We start from the raw sequence: 10571 nt of genomic DNA, 5'->3' as shown, positions 1-10571 counted from the left end.
GTGGATGTGATAGGAAGCGTTATGAGGAACACACTGAGGTGGTTTGGCCATGTGGAGAGGATGGAGGGTGAAAGACTGACGAAGAGAGTGTATGTGAGTGAGGTGGAGGGGGAAAGAGGGAGGGGGAGGCCGAGGATGAGATGGAGGGATGGCGTGGAGAGGTATAAGAGAGAGGGGGGGGTGAGTTGGAAGCAGGGCAGTGAAATGGCGGGGGACAGGGCGACTTGGAGGCGATTTGTTTGTGGCCACCCCAAACGGGATTGAGGCGTCTGGCAATATAAATATATATATATATATATATATATATATATATATATATATATATCCGGTATATATATATATATATATATATATATATATATATATATATATATATATATATATATATATATATATATATATATATATATATATATATATGTGTGTGTGTGTGTGTGTGTGTGGTAGAGTGTGCGTTTTGGTACACTGGTGAACCAGGGTTCGCGCCCCACCAGGGTAATAAACTTTGGGAGTGTTCACCCAGCCACGTACAACTTAGGCGGACACAAGGGGGGCCGTGGTTGAACCAGTGTCGCTTACTGTAAAGTATGCTTGCACCCAGTCGGCTTGCGCGGCCCGACCACACTTGGTTCACAGACTACACACACATCCAAAACCACTACCACACAAGTACACATACAAGCACTTCTCACCCTACATACATTATCTACCAGACAGCCTAAGCCACTTGGTAGAGATACATTGGCTGTATCGTCCCGACTTCGGTCGGGATAGGCCGGTCCTGCAGTGGATACTCAAACGGTTGATGATGATGATGATCATATATAAACAGAGAGAGAGAGAGAGAGAGAGAGAAGAGGGGAGAAAGATATGGGAATGGAAACCAAGCCTAAAGGTAAACAGTGGCGTGTTTTTCTGTGCTGAAGCACTAAAACAAGGATGGGGAACCTTTCTTCTATTATGGGCCATTAGGACGTTTTTAACATCATTAGCGGGCCATACAAAAGTATCAACTGAAAATCAACTGTAGCCCAGTACATTAAATATATATATATATATATATATATATATATATACCGGTATATATGCCTTCATGAGTTTATGAAATTGCATTTATGAATTGCCTCGCGGGCCTGATTAAATGGTCTTGCGGGCCTTATACGGCCCAGAGGCCGAACGTTCCCCACCCCTGCGCAAAACAAACTGTTTGACACTCTGTTTTTGTTTGCTGTAGTGGTGAGGGATGATCTAGTAGTTAAAGGCACTGGTCGAGAGATGGCTTTGCTTTTCATACTTAACTTCCTGCCTCGAAGAAGCTCCTGGAGTTTTTTTTTTTTTTTTTTTTTTTTTGAACATCTCCAAGAGCCACCTTTTTCATCTGTCTCCCACTTATGATCTTCAGAAACAAAGTGCCTCACTCCCATAAATATAAGCGGCTGTACCAAAGCCACACCACACCACAGCACATTACACCATGCAGCATTTCACATCGCACCACACAAAATCACCCTCCCATACACAACACAGCAATTGAAGGGTTCTGAAACTCCCAGATAGAGTACCAATGGCGTAGATTGACCATGTATCCTCAGAATGTTCAGGAGTTAGGTGGACAAACATTGGACCCCTACACCTCAAAAGGATGATCAGAACTGGGTGTTCTTAACATTTCTATATGTTACGAGACGTCAACAATGGCCTGATGATTATGTGGCCTCATGTAGATTTAGTGTAATATTGTTCTGCACTTTTTGTCATAATTATACTCTATATCTTAGTAGTGTGATCAAATTTTGATAGTAAATTATACAGACTTGTTTTTTAATGATATCGATGTTGGAAGAAATTTGAGTGTAAAGTGGAGGGACTGTAAGAAAATGTTCTGGAAAGAGGTGAAAAGAGTAAGACAGGGTGGAAGTGAAGTTAGCAGGGGAGTGAAAGATAAAAATGGTAGATTACTAGTGGAGAAGGGAGAAAAAGTGAGCAGATGGAGAGAACACTCTAAGGAATTGTTGAACGTAGACGATGGAAGTAATGAGAGTATAAGTGGCTGGGGAATGGCTGGGAGAAGGAGGGAGGTGAGAAGACAGGAAGAAATCAGTAGGATAGAAGTTGTGGAAGCAATGAAGAAAGTTAAATCGGGGAAAGCCCCAGGAATTGATGGAGTGTGTGGTGAAATGCTGAAGCATGGGGGAGAGATAGTAGTAGAATGGATGTGGAAGATGTGCAGATTGGCCTGGGAGGAAGGAAGAGTCCCGGAGGATTGGAAGTCAGGTATAATTATTCCCTCGTACAAAGGAAAAGGGGAAAAAGAAGTGTGTGGTAATCATAGGGGCATTTGTCTTCTTAGTATAATAGGAAAAGTGTATGGTAGGATACTTATTGACAGAGTTAGAGAAAGAACAGAGAAATTATTTGGAGAAGAACAGGGAGGCTTTAGTAAGGGAAGAGGTTGTGTAGATCAGATATTCATTCTCAGATCTTTAGTGGAAAAGTTTCTAGAGAAGGGAAAGAAGTTGTATGCGGCTTTCATGGATTTGGAGAAAGCATATGACAGGGTGGATAGACAAGGATTGTGGAAAGTGTTAAGAATATATGGAGTAGATGGAAAGTTGTTGAATGCTATGAAGAGTATGTACGATGGTGCGAAGGCTGCAGTGCGTGTGGATGGTGAACTAAGTGAATTTTTCTCTTTGAAGGTTGAGTTGAAACAGGGATGTGTCATGTCTCCATGGTTGTTCAATCTGTACATGGATGGGGTAATAAAAGAGGTACAAGGTAGGGTAGTGGATGTTGGAGTGGCCCTGGTGAGAGAGGACAGTGTTTGGAAACTCCCTGTACTGTTGTTTGCAGATGATACTGTGTTGTTGGGTGAAGACGAAGGGGAGCTGCAAGGCTTGGTGGATGAGTTTGAGAGAGTGTGTAAGAAACGTAATCTAAAGGTGAATGTAGGGAAGAGTAAAGTGATGGTCTTTGAGAGAGGTGAAGTCAGTGAATGTACAGCGAGGTTGGATGGTGAGGAATTGGAAAATGTGAGTACGTTTAAGTACTTGGGTAGCGTGATGAGTAAGGATGGAGGTTTGGTGGGTGAAGTGGTTGAAAGGGTACAGCAGGGAAGAAAGGTTGCTCGTTCCTTGAAAGCAGTGATAAGAAACAGGGAAGTGAGCATGGAAGTGAAAAAGTTACTACATGACAATATTGTTATACCAACTCTAACGTACGGAAGTGAAGCTTGGACGCTGTTGGAAGGACACAAGTCAAGAGTGAGAGCAGTGGAAATGAGTTATTTAAGAGGAGCTTGTGGAGTCACATGGAGAGACTGGCTGACGAATGAGGATATAAAGGAGCGTTGTAGTGTTGATGTGGATGTGATAGGAAGCGTTGTGAGGAACACACTGAGGTGGTTTGGCCATGTGGAGAGGATGGAGGGTGAAAGACTGACGAAGAGAGTGTATGTGAGTGAGGTGGAGGGGGAAAGGGGGAGGGGGAGGCCTAGGATGAGATGGAGGGATGGGGTGGAGAGGTATTTGAGAGAGGGGGGTGTAAGTTGGGAGCAGGGGAGTGAAATGGTGGGGGACAGGGCGACTTGGAGGCGATTTGTTTGTGGCCACCCCAAACGGGATTGAGGCATCTGGCAATAGATAGATAGATAGATAGATGTTCGATTGCACAGTCATCCACCCTAGATTCTCTCCTCACAGGAAACAGCTCATCAAGTATAAGAGCAAACTAAAGAGTATGAATCAAATCACTCAAGAACTTGAAGCCATGCGCAACTCAATCACTCCCAGAATTGAACTAATCAAAACAAAAAAGCCTTAAAAATGAAAATAAAAAAGTAGACACCCTTAAAAACAGAATGAATAGCAGCAGATTCTGTAAATAAGAAATATCTTCACAACCAATTCCAAGCGCTAGGACCATATGAGATTTCAAATATCCACTTCAAATACCTAAGTCTCAATGTCTTGCTGAAACCATATTTTCTCCGTGATTTAATCATATCCTTGATGTCTAGGAAAAAAAGAAACCATCATCCTCAGACTCAGAGCAAAAATACTTTCTAACAGTTCCGCGTCATGATGATCAATATCGCTGCTTTGCACACATCCAGATATCATGGAAAAATTAATCTTCAAGGACATCACCTTCTGAATCCTTGTGTCTGACTTCCTTCATTGGAATCTGACCCAAACACTCAACCACCGCCAACGACTCCAGCTTAATTCAGCTCATCCTCTATAGCTTCAACAAGAAACAGTCATGGTTAAGAACAGATACCTTTTGATCAATTACAAGAACACACTGTAATGAATAAAATCATTGACACAACCTTGGAAGAATAAGACATAATATTGGCTAACCATCTTCCTCTCCGGAAGACACACCAGGTCCTCTACCAAAGCCAAATACTATCCATTCTTGTTCTACGGAGACAAGGTGCTCTCCTTGCCCAATTTGAAATCAGTAGCCCACTTCTTCATTTTGGAATAACAAATAAAGTCCTCACTAAGAGTGTTGATCATGTCTTCGTGGATTTCACTGGGGGCCATACCCTTTTTTTGTATGTACTTGATCACAGCATAGGCTTCTTGCATGCCTATTTTCGGTTTTGTTCTTACCTACCTAATTTCAAAGGGCCTCACCAGTAAACAAAAACAAAAAAAAAAATAAATAAATAAAACTCTGATTTCTCGAGTATAGTCATACGAGGTTTTATAGTATGCAGTATTACCCAAACGTTGTGTTTACTTCCCTGGTTTTGGGATGAGGCTGAGAACTTTTTGAAGGAGCTATAGGCAGTGTCGCAACTGTACGAAACTTAGGAAAAAAAAAAAGTGTTGGATGAAGGAGTTAAACAATTCATTAACCCATTAGTTCCCAGGATACCTGTAAGAGGGACTTTGCTATAAGGTTACTAAGCGTACCATCCTCCGCCTATAGGCTCGTAGTTGAGAAGCTCATAGGTCCGTACCCTGGGATTTCCGCCTCTATGAGCTTTTGAAAATTCCGAGTACCGTCCAACTCAAAAGACACTGGACACAAATGGGTTAATTCTTGCATCATAATGACACCTTTCTTAGTTGTTCTTGCTAACGGCATATGATTTATTTCAGCTTTGAAGCGACATCTAGTAGTGAGGTAGAGAGAAACGGGAATGTAAACCGAGTGTGAGTGAAACTTGAAGGTTATGTTGACTGGTGAAAAGGGTAGAAAGAGACCTCATTTGATCCGTCATAACAATGCCGCCGTGGACATTCATGTACCATCACATGGTTTCACCAAACGTAGAGGAGTCGTGTGATGGTGAAAGTATTTAGAACTGAAAACTGAGTGTGAGTGGAACCAACAAAGTGGAGTAAGGTGAAGCAGGCCCAAGACTGTGCCTTGCCCGGGGTTGCCAGACCAGCAGACGGGTATAACTGATCCGCCTCAAGTTTTAATAAGCCACCAGAGTCCCACCAGGTGTCCAATACAATCCCAGCACAAAAGAGGCTACACCGAAGGAAACATAGAAACACTTTATTGGCCCCAGATTGTCTTGTCTTATTTTTGTTTTACCTACACGAGATACATTGTAGTAGTAGTAGTAGTAGTATTTTAATTCTTTAGGAGAGACTTTTCGAGCAAGATAGGTTAGGAGTAGACTGTAGCAGCAGTTGAATAGGGAGGTACTCCCAAAGTGGATGGAAAACTGATGCTGATGACAGGGAGAGCTGGATTTCCCCTTTCATCAACCATCGAGACTAGCTTCTGACCATCCCTTTCTGCTGAACCCTTTCAATATTTCAGTAGCACAGAAAGTAGGTTAACATACTCTCCTGTATAATTTCCTCCGACTGTCAACACCACACTACATGCACATTACACACCACACTTCCTTTTCTTATAAATATAAAAAATAAAAATCACAATACCCAGCCTCAGAGTCCCTGAAGGGGGGAGAGCATAAAGCCCCCATCATCGGTCCCTCTCTAAGTGACGACCAAGAAACCATTTCCTGACTCACTTCTTTCTCATTTCGGCAACATTCGTGTGCTTTCCTCTAATTCTGTTGCTGCTGAACACCATGTCTCTTCTACTAAACATCACTTTCTCTTCCTTACTGAGACTCAGCTGTCTGAGGCAACTGTTAGAAAACCTTTCTCTGTATCCTTCTACTTCCTCCATACCATTTCAAAGCCAAAGGTGCTGTTCTGTATATGTACGCAAAAACATACTTGCTCTTTTGTTACTGAACTAGAATTCTCTGAATTCTCAACTATCTGGTTTTGGCTATTCTGCCATTTTCTGACTAAATACATCTGTGCCATTTACTTATCCCTTAATTCTACTGACTATGAAAAATTCTTTCACCATCTTTCTTCCACGATGGAACACATCCTATCAGTATCTCCTTTCTCTGAAGTCTCCATTCTAGGCGATTTCAATGTTCACCACCACATTTGGCTTACCTCTCCTTTCACTGATCCACCTGGTGAGCAAGCCTTCATTCTTTTCTATCTTTAACGACCTAAAGTTTGAACAGCATCCCAGGCTGCCTTGGAGAGAGTTCTAACATACTTGACCTTGCCTTACAACTAATCCTTCTACATACACTGTTAATCGTTTTTCTTCGTTGGGTTCCTCCGATGACAACCTTATCACGCTAACCTGTCTTATTGTTCTAGTAAGGCCTGTAAACTCTCCCAAGAAATGGCAGCTGTGGCACTTTGGAGCTGCTAATTGGGAGGCCCTCAGGTAATACTTCTTTGATTTTCTCTTCCATGGTGTAGAACCATCAGTGTGTGACTCACGCATTATGGGGGTTGTTTCAGGCATGTAAGCATGAATTCCTTTCCCTTACCCAGTGACTAATGCAAAACAAAAACTTGGTTCAATCATGCTTGATCTAATGTGTTCCACAACGAGAAGAAGACCATCAAAAGTTACCAAATCCAACCCACCCATGAATCTCATCTCTTATGTTTCTGTCCAGAACAGTGCTTAGTCTGTCCTTCGCCCTGCTAAAAATAATTTCATTTGCTCTTAATTTTTTTTTTTTTTTTTTTTTTTTTTGTGTCCGACTCTGGGCAAAGGCTTCAGGGCCTATATCTCGGGGGCAGTAGCCTATCCCAAGGCCCAGTAGTCCTCCTACACCTCCACATGTCACCACTTCGGCACTAACACCCACCGTCCATACTGAATACATGCTAGGGCTGTCTCATACAGGACTGGTGTATTGGTATTAGCGGGGGTATTTTTACGACATGTCGGCGGGTAATCTGGTAGATCAGGAAAGTCTGCTTTTTATGAAATTCAAATCCTTAAACTGTTCACTGCCCCAGCCGGGATTCGAACCTGCGTCCATCAGGACTGCAGGCCGCCTCTCTACCAATTCAGCCACCGCCTCCAACTGAGAGTTTCCCATTCCTTCTGGCACCTTGCCAAAAGCCTTTCTAACAACTTTATCTCATCATCCTTCACTCCTCTTTTCCACTCTCATGACTCTGCAGCTGTTTGACTTTTACTGATAAAGCCGAACTCCTGGCTCAGGCTTTCTCCTCCAGTTCCATCTTTGATGATTCAAGTGCTGTTCCTCCGCCACTTCACCCCTCTGAATGTCTTCAACTGATGTGTTTTCTGACATCACTGGCCTCAAAACCAACAAGGCATATAGTGTCCCTCCTGTTGTCCTCAACAACTGCGCTTCTGTGTTTACATCCTGCCTAGATACTGTATACTCTTTCTTTTTTGTGTGTCAGATTGTACCTTTCCGTCTTGCTGGAAGTGTGCTGTCACTCTGCCTGCCCAAAAGAAGGGTGACCAATCCCAGCCCTCTTACTATCGTCCAGTTGCCTTAACATCCTGTATTTCTTATGTTTTTGAATCTGTTCTTAGCAGAAAAATTTTAAATCATCTTTCCCCTCACAACCTTCTTTCCAACTACCAGTATTTGTTTCACCACGGACGCTCCACTAGCTATCATCTCACCTTCCTTTCAGAAACCTGGTTATCTTCCTTTCGGAACTCTGGTGAAAGGTTTGTCCTTGCAACTGCCATTTCAAAGGATTTCGAATGAGCCTGACATAAATCATTAATTTCCAAACTGCTCTCTTACAGTTTCTACCTTCTCTGTGTGCCTTCATCTCTAGCGTCCTTTCTGGTCGTTCTATAACTGTTGTCGTAGATGGCAACCGTTTGTTTCCTAGGGCTATCAATATTGGTGTTCCTGAGGGCTCTGACCTATCACCAACTCACTTCCGTCTGTTCATTAGTGACCTTCTGAACTGTACATCTAGTCCTATTCACTCATACACTGATGACTCGACTCGTCACCTGTCCATACGCTCCCTGCTGCGTCCATCTAAGCGAGCAAACAAGGAATGAGGATATGACACACTTAATATCTGACCTGGCTAATATCTCTGATTGGGGTAATAATATCCTGTTTTTAATACATCAAAAACTCAATTCTTACATATTTCGAACCGTCAAAATCTACCACAGGAATATCCTGTAACTTTTAACAATACCCAACTCAGTCCTGCATCGTTCTTTCACATGCTTGGGGTTTCATTCTCTCGGGAATTATCTTGAAAAGATTATATTACCTGTCTTGTAAAATCTGCTTCCAAGAGAACTGGTGTGCTGAGCAGAGTCCGTACTTTCTTCCCCCTGCACTGTTGTTGACTTTTTGCACGGGTTTTATTCGCCCCTGTGTAGAGGATAACTCTCAAATGTGGGGAGGCTTCCCACATACAGCTCTTATCAGCAATGTGAAGTCAATGGCTTTTCGTCTCATTAACTCTCCTCCAGACTTACTGGCTCCCTTCAACCTCCGACTAGGAAGAAGCGTGAATGAATGTTCAAATCATTCTTTTTATTTCTCAGTCTTAACAACCAAATTTATATTCTTAGGAACAGGTGTTGATGATGATGGTATTGGTGGGTAAATGAATGTGCAGAACTTTTCTTAATATTTTCTAGTTTAATACACTGGTAATAAGTGGGAATGATTATAATGATGATGATGATACCATTAATAATGATCAGGAAGCTCAAATGATTAGATTTTGACCAATATATTGATGGTTATGGTGATGATGATGATGATGATAAGGAGGACGAGGACGAGGAGGACGAAGACGAGGACGAGGAGGACGAGGAGGAGGAAGAAGAAAAGGAGGGGGAGAAATTCAGAACGTTCACTGTCACGAAAACAAATGAAGCTCAAATATACCTGAACACGTGTTAGAGCTCTCAGCTCCATGTAATTGTTTCTTTTTTCTTTCTTTTTTCACTGTGAGTCGAGAAAAGTTTGTGTAAACGAGAAGTAAAGTTTTGTCAGGTGGAGCAAGTCACAGAGGCGAAAGCGAGTGGAAACTTACTATAGTTTATGATACAACTTGCAAGAAAGATGAGACGTGTTTGTGTGTGTGTGTGTGTGTGTGTGTGTGTGTGTGTGTGTGTGTGTGTGTGTGTGTGTGTGTGTGTGTGTGTTTGTGTGTGTGTGTGTGTGTGTGTGAGCTAGGAACGTCTGTGAACCAAGCAAGATTGTACCTTCCAAACAGAACTAAGCAAATCATAATATAAATCAAGGTCCGTTCATTTCGAAATGCTTGAATAAAGTGCAGTCTAAAAACTTGATGTCGTAGGCAGTGGGAAAGACACTCTCAGGAAGACAGTTCCGGAGCTCACCATTAATGAAGATCCAAGACATAAAGTACCAGTTAATTTTGGCATAAAAGATGAACTGGATATACTGAAGTCTAAATAAGAGTGTGTGGCAACATGAATGTTGTGTGCCCTCCCCACTGGGATGGGGATACAAGCAGAGTTCAGATGTGTAGTGACCATTACTACAACGAGAGAGAGAGAGAGAGAGAGAGAGAATAAGTCGGTCGGACAAAATAATGACTCCACCCGATGTGGAAGTGGTGTATGTGGTCAGCTGCCCTACACACCTGAGAGCTGTACTCCACAGGGGCGTTAATGAGGTTCCTGTACAACTCAGCAACCGAGTGGCCTTCAAGATTGCACGACATCGGTTAATAGCACGTAGTGATTTTCTGTGGTTAATTTTGCATCCCAATGTAATCATCATTTTCCAAGATGGATCACGAAAAAGTAGAGTTCTAGGACACTAAAAGATTATACACGACCGAGGTATTTGCTCTTAAGGGAGAGGAGCTGGCCAGGCGGTGTACTATGCCGAGACAAAGGATGTGTTTTAGTGGCATTAAAAGCCACATGGTCTTTGTCTCACAGATAAAGGCCTGGTATATGTCAGATGGCCCAGAACTTCATTCCATAATTGTTGATGTGATTGTGGTGGTGGACGGTGTCAAAAGCTGGTGGAAAAGTGAAGAGTGGAGTATGAGTGGATGTGGATAGATTTACAGCTAAGATCACTGATGATTTCTGTAGATGAGGGTCAGGGGCCGTCTATAACAGCAGACAAAATTACAAATAGGGCACACAGACACACAGAATAAAGCACACACACACACACACACACACACACACACACACACACACACACACACACACACACACACACACACACACACACAATCTTACATTACCAG

The sequence above is a fragment of the Coenobita brevimanus genome, chromosome 109 (genome assembly GCF_032717465.1).
Source record: "Coenobita brevimanus isolate Jiangsu-jjx chromosome 109, ASM3271746v2, whole genome shotgun sequence".
Lineage (NCBI taxonomy): Eukaryota > Metazoa > Arthropoda > Malacostraca > Decapoda > Coenobitidae > Coenobita > Coenobita brevimanus.
The sequence above is the reverse complement of the archived record's forward strand: the minus strand, read 5'-3'. Positions refer to the sequence as shown.